The sequence below is a fragment of the Poromitra crassiceps genome, assembly GCF_964638095.1.
Source record: "Poromitra crassiceps genome assembly, chromosome: 25".
Classification (NCBI taxonomy): domain Eukaryota; kingdom Metazoa; phylum Chordata; class Actinopteri; order Beryciformes; family Melamphaidae; genus Poromitra; species Poromitra crassiceps.
Window position 1 is genome coordinate 9,644,442 of NC_139649.1, and position 10,000 is coordinate 9,654,441.

The 10,000-nt window shown below is 46.5% G+C and overlaps 1 protein-coding gene across 1 annotated transcript in view; it reads right to left on the bottom strand.

The window, feature by feature from the left end:
* Positions 1-10,000, bottom strand: part of LOC310798326 (cadherin-4-like) — a gene marked incomplete at both ends in the record, with an annotated part of 263,719 nt that overhangs the window by 35,636 nt on the left and 218,083 nt on the right.

Here is a 10,000-nt window from a genome sequence, read left to right on the forward strand (position 1 = left end):
GTGTGTGTGTGTGTGTGTGTGTGTGTGTGTGTGTGTGTGTGTGTGTGTGTGTGTGTGTGTGTGTGTGTGTGTGTGTGAGAGAGAGAGGGAGAGAGAGAGAGTGTGTGTGTGTGTGTGTGTGTGTGTGTGTGTGTGTGAGAGAGAGAGAGAGAGAGAGTGTGTGTGTGTGTGTGTGTGTGTGTGTGTGTGTGTGTGTGTGTGTGTGTGTGTGTGCGTGAGAGAGAGAGAGAGAGAGAGAATGTGTGTGTGTGTGTGTGCGTGAGAGAGAGAGAGAGAATGTGTGTGTGTGTGTGTGTGTGTGTGCGTGAGAGAGAGAGAGAGAATGTGTGTGTGTGTGTGTGTGTGTGTGTGTGAGTGAGAGAGAGTGTGTGTGTGTGAGTGAGTGAGTGAAAAACTGAGTGTGGTTGTGGCTGTCTGCTTATGTGCGCGCGTGTGTGTGCGTGAGAGAGAGAGAGAGAGAGAGAGAGAATGTGTGTGTCTGTGTCTGTGTCTGTGTGTGTGTGTGTGGGGGGGTGAAAGGCCCGTGTCCCCCTCATCTTCCCGAGCAGAATTATTGATTTGCACGCACTTGTCAGCCGGGCTCACAAACGCGACCAGGCAATTAGGAGCCACTCTGTGCAGGAAGAGAGGAGAGATCAGCTCTCCTCTCTCCTCTCTCCTCTCTCACACAGGGCTCTGAGAACATGTCACTTTCCATCAGGCGGCCATTTACAGGCTGCTGCAGAGAGGAACGTTAGCAGGCTGTGGAGCTCACAGGAGGGGGGGCAGTGGAGAGGAGAGGAGGGGGGGCAGTGGAGAGGAGAGGAGGGAGGGCAGTGGAGAGGAGAGGAGAGGAGGGAGGGCAGTGGAGAGGAGAGGAGGGAGGGCAGTGGAGAGGAGAGGAGGGAGGGCAGTGGAGAGGAGAGGGGGGGGGGCAGTGGAGAGGAGAGGAGGGGGGGCAGTGGGGAGGAGAGAGGGCAATCGATGCATCGCGATGCGGACGTGTGAATCGAATCGAATCGAATCGTTGACAGATGAATCGTTGAATCGTTTATGTTAAAATTTCTGTTGACATTCAGATTTTGAAGCACTTTCTAAGTAAAAAAAGGGCCTTGATATTTATCTGACTGCTTCTGATACTTGGAGCTGCAATACTTTGAGCTGTATCGAGATGCATCGCGATGCATCGTGGAATCGAATCCAATCGTTGACAGATGAATCGTAATCGAATCGAATCGTGAGGCCAGTGAAGATTCACAGCCCTAGTGGAGAGGAGGAGAGAGCGCAGTGGAGAGGAGGGAGGGCTGAAGCACTAAACATGCTTGACATCCGGAGACAGTGATATAAGGTGTGAGAGGGAGACAGAGTGGTCATTGAAATTCCTATATACTGCAAAGACTTGAAGGCTGTAATTGCCGTAGCATTTCAAATTGAATGGAAACAGAGAGCCCGCTGTTTTCATGTGAGCTGGTAGAACTCAGGCTGCCTCATTGGAGATGAGTGGGTGGGTGGTGGTCATGCTGAGCAGGCGCTAACATAACAGTGTGCACTTATTACAGAAGCCATCAAAATTAGTTGGCAAGAATCATCATTGTTTTTAGAGTGCAGCAGGAGTAAGTCTGTCACGTTTGGCCTCATCACCTTCCAAATGATCCGTGCCAGTAAAGAATAAACAAAATACAGTAATATACAAAAAAAAATATATATATATATATTATGTGCTTGACTCAGAGCTGCTGGAGTTGAGGCAGGCAAGGATCAGAGGTCCCTATGGGTCTGAGCAGCTAACAGGTGTCTCCCCGGCCTCACTCCTCTAATAATTGGGTCTAGATGGCAGCATCATTCCTGTGACAGCCTGCATCGACAGGATAATTGTAGCCTAGAATTCTATTTCAAACTTCATTAAGTTTCAAAGCAGGATTTGTCAGCTTGCCCAGTGAGGGGGAAAAAAAGATGGAGAGACCGAGCAAAGACAGAGAGAGGAAAAACAATTACCGCTATTCTGCCGAGGAGGACGGCACCAATATATGAACAACCTGTCGGTGCGACGTGGAGGAGGAGAGCGTGACGTAGGGTCTCGCACGCGAACTCCCGCCGTCGTTCATTTCAATAAGGACGAGTCGGTAACGCGATGACGGTGCGCTCTCAGACCAAAGAGAGGGGGGGGGGGGGGGCGGCCATGCCTGAAAGAGTTAACCTCTGAAGCGCTTTAATTCCTCTGTAATTTGAAAACTAATTCCAAATCCTAATTGCTTTTCCACCAAAACCGCTGGAGCCGAAAATGTAACTTGTGGCACGTGCGCGCACGTCGTCGGCCATTTTGCTCACATGGGAGAGAGAGAGAGACGGGGGATTCACGGGATCACCGCCGAGGTCTACCTGCTCGTCAGCCAGAGACAACATGTGCCTCCCGATTAGAAGAGAGATAGAGGACGGAAGAGAGGAAGATGGATAGAGAGAGAGAGAGAGAGAGATATCAGTGACAGGGAGATAGATGCAAACAGAGGCGTGGGAGGAAATTGCTCAGCAGGAAAGTTAAGTGGAGGTGATGTGAGAAAGAGGTGCGAGGGTTTTTAACAGCGCTAAAAGCAAAGGCACAAAGAAGAAGAAGAGAGGGATGGTAAAAGAGGCCAAGAAATGGAGGGTAATAGGAGAATAATAACTATCGCCAGGGGAGAGAGTTTGTGCCTTGCAGTACGATAGACAGACAGAGAGAGAGAGAGAGAGAGGGGGGGGAGGAGGAGAGCTAGACAGCGGTGTGTGAGAGGTAAGAGAAACAGCTGGAACTCAGCGGGTCTCGTGGGGACGAAGTGATGAAGGGGGCACAAAGTGGTCACACAGATGCCTCTAATGGAGCCCAGCACTCTCTGAGGAGCGGGTGACACCTGGCCTCCACCCACAGCTCCTCACACAGCAGCCTGCAGGAGAAACACTCAAACGCAGCCACGACCTCCACATGCACACACCTGCACGCAGAGCTAGGTCCAGATCCTTTAACCGATCAAATGTACAGGTCGCTTTTCGGAAACCTTGGATCATTGTAAGCAATTAAAATGGTTGCTGTAACGAGAACTTCGTTACAGGTATGCATGTGTATCTGGGATAGCTAAGTTTGGTTAAGAAATATATATATACTTCAGTTTTTAATTTCCTTTAAACCTGCAATAAGCGTTATGAGACCTTATAACCTTTTTCTCTAAACCTTGTTGTCATATTTTAAAGACCAGCAGCGGTGCTCTCCCCCTACATGTACCATTCCCGATATTTAACCCATTGATACCTGATGCAGCATTTGCGTGTATATCCCTCATTTGTGTGCGTATCCCTTTAAGACCGCTAACGCGGTTCGCGGTCTTAAAGGGATACACACACAAATGCTGCATCAGGTATCAATGGGTTAAAAAAAATCTCATAATGGCACAATCATTGAATCAAGCTGCTCTTCACTTGTCATTGTGGGACATGTAACCTTCTGCGGGAGACACATGTGGCAGAGACTAGTAAACCAGTGAGACGGGTACGTTTAGCTATTAGCATTTACAGTATCCTTCCATTTGTCCTTCGTAGGCCACCATAGTGTATCGTGTAGTGGCTTTGCTGCGTTATTTACAAATGTGTTGCGGTTTCTGTAACCCTCTAGTAGTCAGAAACATCACTTCATGCATCTTTAATCCACTTCCATCTTATAGGAGTAAGTATGTCCAGTTAAATGCATCCATCTCTGTGAGACTGTTCACTCATGTGTTTTCTTATATGGATTCCCTGGGCATATTACAGTCCATAACAGGACTAAACAATCACACTCACATTCACCCCTATAGACAATTTAGTCTCCAATCAACCTGACTCGCACGTCTGTGGGGTCTGTGGGAGGAAACCCGAGCACCCAGAGGAAACACCCTTGAGCACGAGGAGAACGCGCAGACTCCATAGAGTAAAAGCCTACAATCAAACCAGCGTCCTTGTTGCTGTGAGACAGTCGACAACGTGACAACCATTGAGCCACCCTACTGCCAGGAACTATTCCTTTGGACCTAAAGTCTTGGCCATCACTGCGACACGCATCGACTAGCAGTAAGGAACACATTTGGAACATCACACACACACAAACAAACAAACAAACGAACACACACACACACACACACACACACACACACACGCACACAGTCGGGGTCCATTACCCTGATTGAAACATCCCCGTGCCTCCACCTCTACTTCCCTCCATCTCCCCCCTCCTGCGCCTATTCCTAATTAGCCCCCCAGGCCAGACGGAGAGAGAGAGAGTCTCTCAAATCTCTCTCCAACTGTTCACAAACTCTTCAGGAGAGAGAGACACAGAGAGAGAGAGAGAGAGAGAGAGAGAGAGAGAGAGAGAGAGAGAGAGAGGCGCGCCCACCACCCCCCTTTGGGAGGGCAAATGGAGTGTGAGAGGAGGCACTCAGCTGCTGGTTTTGATCTTGCACTCTCATTTGAGGAGGGCCTTTTTGAAAAAGAGGGACCATAAAAGGGAACCTGCTGTCAGAATTGGGAGAGGGAGCAAAGGAGGAGCACACGGTACATCACAGGGCAGATGTTCAGAGTCACCGACACTCCAGATGTTCAGAGTACACTCCAGATGTTCAGAGTACACTCCAGATGTTCAGAGCACACTCCAGACAGATGTTCAGAGCACACTCCAGACTGGGAAGAAGAAGAAGGAGAAGAGCATTTTCGCCATCCTTCTCGGGCTACTTAACACAGCTTTCCTATGCAACAACTGTCTAATGTCGCAGCCCAGAAGACTTTGTAAAGTGACTTTATTTTGGTGACCTCACTTTTGCACTTTTGGTGTTTTATGATGTGTAGTGTGTGTGTGCGTGTGTGTGTGCGCGAGCGCACGCGTGTGCGTGTGTATGTGCGCGAGTGTGCGGTGCGCGCGTGTGCGTGTTTGTTTGTGCATCATGCTGTTGCGAGTGCGTGGGCTGAGGGCCATACTGTAGGTCAGAGCGTGTGGATTTTTGCTCATCATCTTATACATGAAAAGAACTATAAATCTGCTGGCACATATTTCACTGGCAGCGCGCTCATTATGCGAGATCTGACTAGCGGGTCTCCTGGGGTAACTAACCCCTCCCACGGAAAAATTCAAATGCACATCCCAAATCCCGTTTCTTTCCTCATTCATATCAAAACAAGAAGCGAATGCGATCAGATAGCTCGTTATGCGACGCACTATAATTGTTTGATTACCTAGTCGGATCAAATTCTATTAGCGACGAGTTCATCTCCTGCAGAGCGGAGGGGGGCGGGGCCTGTGGCAGTGAAATGACAACCGGTGCCGTTTCAAACCAATCCTCGCCGACGGTTAGATAGGATCGCACACTATGCTACGTCTGCTGACGGTGATAAGGGCGCTTCCCTGTAGGTTTCCGTCTTTGATGGCTTTCACCCCAGCGCTTTGGATGGGAAGATGTGTGTTGTAATGCTTCAGAGAGCCTTTCATATCTGGGTCTTGTTGATAGAGAATGAGATGCTGCCGGAGCTTAAAACATATCCTCAAATATCCCCATTTGAAGTTGAAGAGACATGTTGTAGAATGGTGCCAACTTTTCTCATTGGGCAACTGCGTAAAGTTTTGTGATTCTTCTTACGCAGATTGGGAGCCATAGCTGTTTCTATAGACTCGGGACTGTTTGATGCGCACACTGATCGTGTCTCTCTCCTGTGCAAAGGTTTATTTAAAGCCTTAAGCTTCTTTGTCTTTCCCATTGGTATGGTGGAAAGTCCGGTGTCATGGTCTTTTCACCTTTTCATGCCTGCCTGCTAAGGCATTGCTTTTAAATACAGACACACAGGATCTTTCATTCAGGTTTGGTTGGGCTGGCTTGCTCATGGCAACGTGTCATTGTAACATGAATGAAATAAAGACAAAATCGAACAAAATCCAAATAACAAGAAGGAGTCTGGGAAATAAGAGGTAACAACTTTGTAATTATGAGAGATTTGTTAAGGTACCGTAGTTACCGGTATGGTGTAACGGTTTGTGGAATTACTGCATACTTACTTAAAAAAATATAAAATGGAAAAAATAAATTTGACAACTGAAAAGCTGGCCTCAACTTTTCTTTTTCTTTTTTCCAAAAGCAGTGATTCCCAAACTGTGGTACGTGCACCACTGGGGGTACGCGAGGCTCCAGCTGGTGGTACGCAAGAGCCTTGCTGACAGGCCTAACGATTGCACTCCAATTGGCCCAAAAAAGTCCCCAAAAATTGTCACCTAATTTAATTTGATTACAGACAGCATGTTGCATATACACATTACAGTGATGTAAAAATGAGTTGCTAATCATTTAAATATTTTAGCAATAAAATGTGCTTAGTCACTTAGGGGTGGCAACGATAATGTTGGGAGAGCCCACAGTTCGATGGAATCCTCCTTGTGCGTCTTCATGCATCGTCAGTATATACTGTAGATATGAATATTCTCTGATGTGTTATTCAGAATCAGAACGGCTCTTGGCAGCGGCAGGCAGAGGAGATTGAGATATTCTCACACAACATCATCCCTGGACAGCCTGTCCGACACGGCACCTGTCAGCTGCGAGGCTGTGACAGATTTCTTTGCCCCTGGACACGGCACCTGTTGCCAGCACGGAAATGCGGCGCGTCACCTGTCCTGCAGTAACACAGGAGGAGGGGTGTGTCCGGCGAGCAATCATGGCTCTGCCAAACATCTCTCCATTCGGCTCAATGATCCAAGCCATGTCCGTGCTCAAACTGCCGGCTGCACTGGGCCTCTGTTAAAGCTCGGCACAATTAAAGGGCTTCTCGTCGGGTTGGTTTTGATGATCCCTTTAAAAATGTCACCGACCGGCGCGTGACGTGAAGCTCTGTGCAAAGTGTGTCTGAATCTGTGTGACTGTGGGAATACGGCGAGAGAGGAAACGGTCCGTGCGTTCCCAATTTTTACATCGACGAGAAATATTCGCGCGCTCGTTTCTACCGCGCCTCATCGAGTTTTATCACTCGACAGGTCGTATCGTGATTTAAGCGGTGCAGCCACTTCTATACGTGACACGTGTGTCCGTTTGTAGCACAAAGTGTTCGTTTGAGATGAGAGGAGCATGAGAGGATAGACCAATCAGGAGTAGCCTATGCATATGGAGGGGGGGGTGGGGGGGGGGGACCTCAGATGACTGCTTGCTCCTAAACCTTACTTCAACACCTGGGTGTGATTTTTGGAGTTAATTAGCAGATTTCCTGTTTGAGATCAGGACAGCGGTGGGAGTGCTAGACGCACTGCAGGGTTTTATGGCGCGTCAGGAAAAAGTGACGTACCGTACCAAACCGGCTCAAGTCAAAGTCAGAATCTGCATAATCATACCAGGCCTACGTGTTCGTCACACCAAGGGCAAGTCTTACAGGTGGCCGACGATGTCTTTGTCTCTCTCTCATCGACTTAAGAACCAGTGTGCAGCAGCACTTATGTAAGCTCAGGTCTGAATCAGGCCCTCTATTACTGAGAAAGATAAAGTGCTTGGTTTTAACTATAGTGGAGGATATAGTACGGGCTTAAATAGGCCAGACAGGTTTGAAATGTCTCCTTGAACATATTAACACTACCGATGAATCTCAGCTGATGAATCACACCCACTCTCATTTCCTTAGACTTAACAGGCAATTACAGTAGGTCATCATAGTTTTGCAGCCTATTTTCCCCAATTAAAATTAATCAAGTCATAAAGACTGAGCAAAGGAAGACGGAAGGAGTGAAGGATGAAGAAAGTGCTGTACACACAGAAGGTGTTGATGGACCTTTCACACACTTGATCATCATCATCATCATTATATCATTAAAATTGCCTCGGTGGGCGGGCGGATTTTGGCCACATTTTCATTGTGACATTATCAGTGATGTCATAAATCAATTGAGACATCATCAGTGATGTCATAAATCAAATAGACATGAGTGACATCATCAGTGATGTCATAACTCTTACCCATTGTGACATAAATCAACAACATAAATCAATGTTGTGCCCATGGCACCAGAGTCTCCACCCAAGAAATCGAGTGTGCATAGCGCGCAATTGACGGAAGTGACATCATCAGTGATGTCATAGACTGCTAGTATTGTAAAATTGCACTTGGCAAAGGTTGCTTAATTGAGAGCAGGGCAATTATAGATGTTTATTGTTAATTGGTATCACAGATTACAGTACATTCTCTAAAAAAAGTACTACTTAAACACTTTCTCCTTATATGCCCTTACTACAAATAATGCATTGCACAAGTATCAGAATCAAAAATGAAGAAAGTAGCTCTAGGAAAGTGTGGTTGCCCTCGCTAATTAGGAGCTTGGTATAGAGACCTACGCTCCACTGAGAAGCCTCTGTTCACACCCACGTCACGCGCACGCACACACACACGCACACACACGCGCACGCACACGCGCACGCACACACACACACGCGCAGACACGCGCACACACACACACGGTTTCCTACATTGTTTACAAATCCTCCTGAGGTTAAACTTTGCAGAAGAACAATATCTGAACACTATGAAGACAAACATGAGTCCTCGGGGGTCTGATTGTTGGAACAAGTTCTTCCAGTCGAGACATAAGAGCCACTTCCACATTCTGCTCTCGTTTCTGCCTTTGCTCTGACCACAACTCTGTTCTGATCTTCTGAGGGAACGTCCACAACTCGTCACGCTCTGTGGGATCTGATAGTGATGCGTCCCAAACCAAAGTAACACAGACATCTCATGAATGTGCCAATCAACCAACCGAAAACTTCAGATTCATGTCCCGTCTACAAAGATCCAAGTCCAAGTGTACTTAACTGTATGCGAGGCTATGTAAGATTACTTTTCAACCTACAGTAACTACAGTAAGGTGCTAGGTGTAGGTTTACACAGCTGGGCATCTGGATGGCCAAACTGTTGTAATGTTCCTTGAGAGTGAACCATCATGCAGACAATAAACAGTTTATTAGCGGATTTCTGGAGTTACCTGATTATTCAAATGGTCATGTAAACAGCATAAACCGATAAGCTTGATCCGTTTATGGCCGTTATCGGGTTATGAATAAACCGATAAACATACCTAGGTTTTTGGCCAATAACCTGTCTTTTCAGTGCATGTATACAGCGTATCAGGTTTCTTGTGGGTTTATACATCTGCGCATGTACAAGTTGCATGTAAAAAGATGAATTACCGCCGCCTTCTGGAGAGAAATCCGACTAATTGACTGAATCATGTAAACCCGGGTTTTTCCTATTGTCGGATTATTAAAGTGCATGTAAACGCAGAAATCAGATTATTGCCATAAACTGATTACTCACAGTTATCAGTTTATTGGTGTGCATGTAAACGCACTGAATGGCTACAAATAGTTAACAGTAATTGCTATGGACTTACTGTAATAAACAGGTTTGCTTAAAGCGGAAATCCATGACTGCTTTGTCTCTCCCTCCCCCCCTACTGGGCAAAAGTATTTGAGATCATGTTCGGACTACAACCAACCACAGATATATTTTATGATCAAATAATATGCAGCACCCGAAACATGGCCTACCTGGACCAGATCATTTGACTTTCAAAATTGAAACTTTTGTAATTAAACCAGGCAATAACGTCACAAATAATGGTGCAAATATTGCAAATAAAAGCGGGAGAGTCTGAGACTGTGGGCCTCCCCTCAGAGAAATCTTGCGGACAAATTTGTTTTATTTTTTTCTGACTCTGGGAAAGTGGGAAAAAAAGAGTAAACTTCCCCAAAACTACTGTATCTCTGAACAACCTCTTTAACCAAATCACACACATTTAGGCTATTCTACGTGATCTCCTTTTGATAACTACCGGTAATGTGATATTTTTTCTCACTTCCGTTCACTGAGCCTCCCCTGAAAATGTTTTAACCCCCACTTTCAGCCAATCAAAACCAAGGACCGATCTGCTTTTAAAATGTAGTTTGACATCTAACCCATAGTTCAATTAACTATGGGTGAGAAGTAAAAAGCCCTTGCCAGTGTT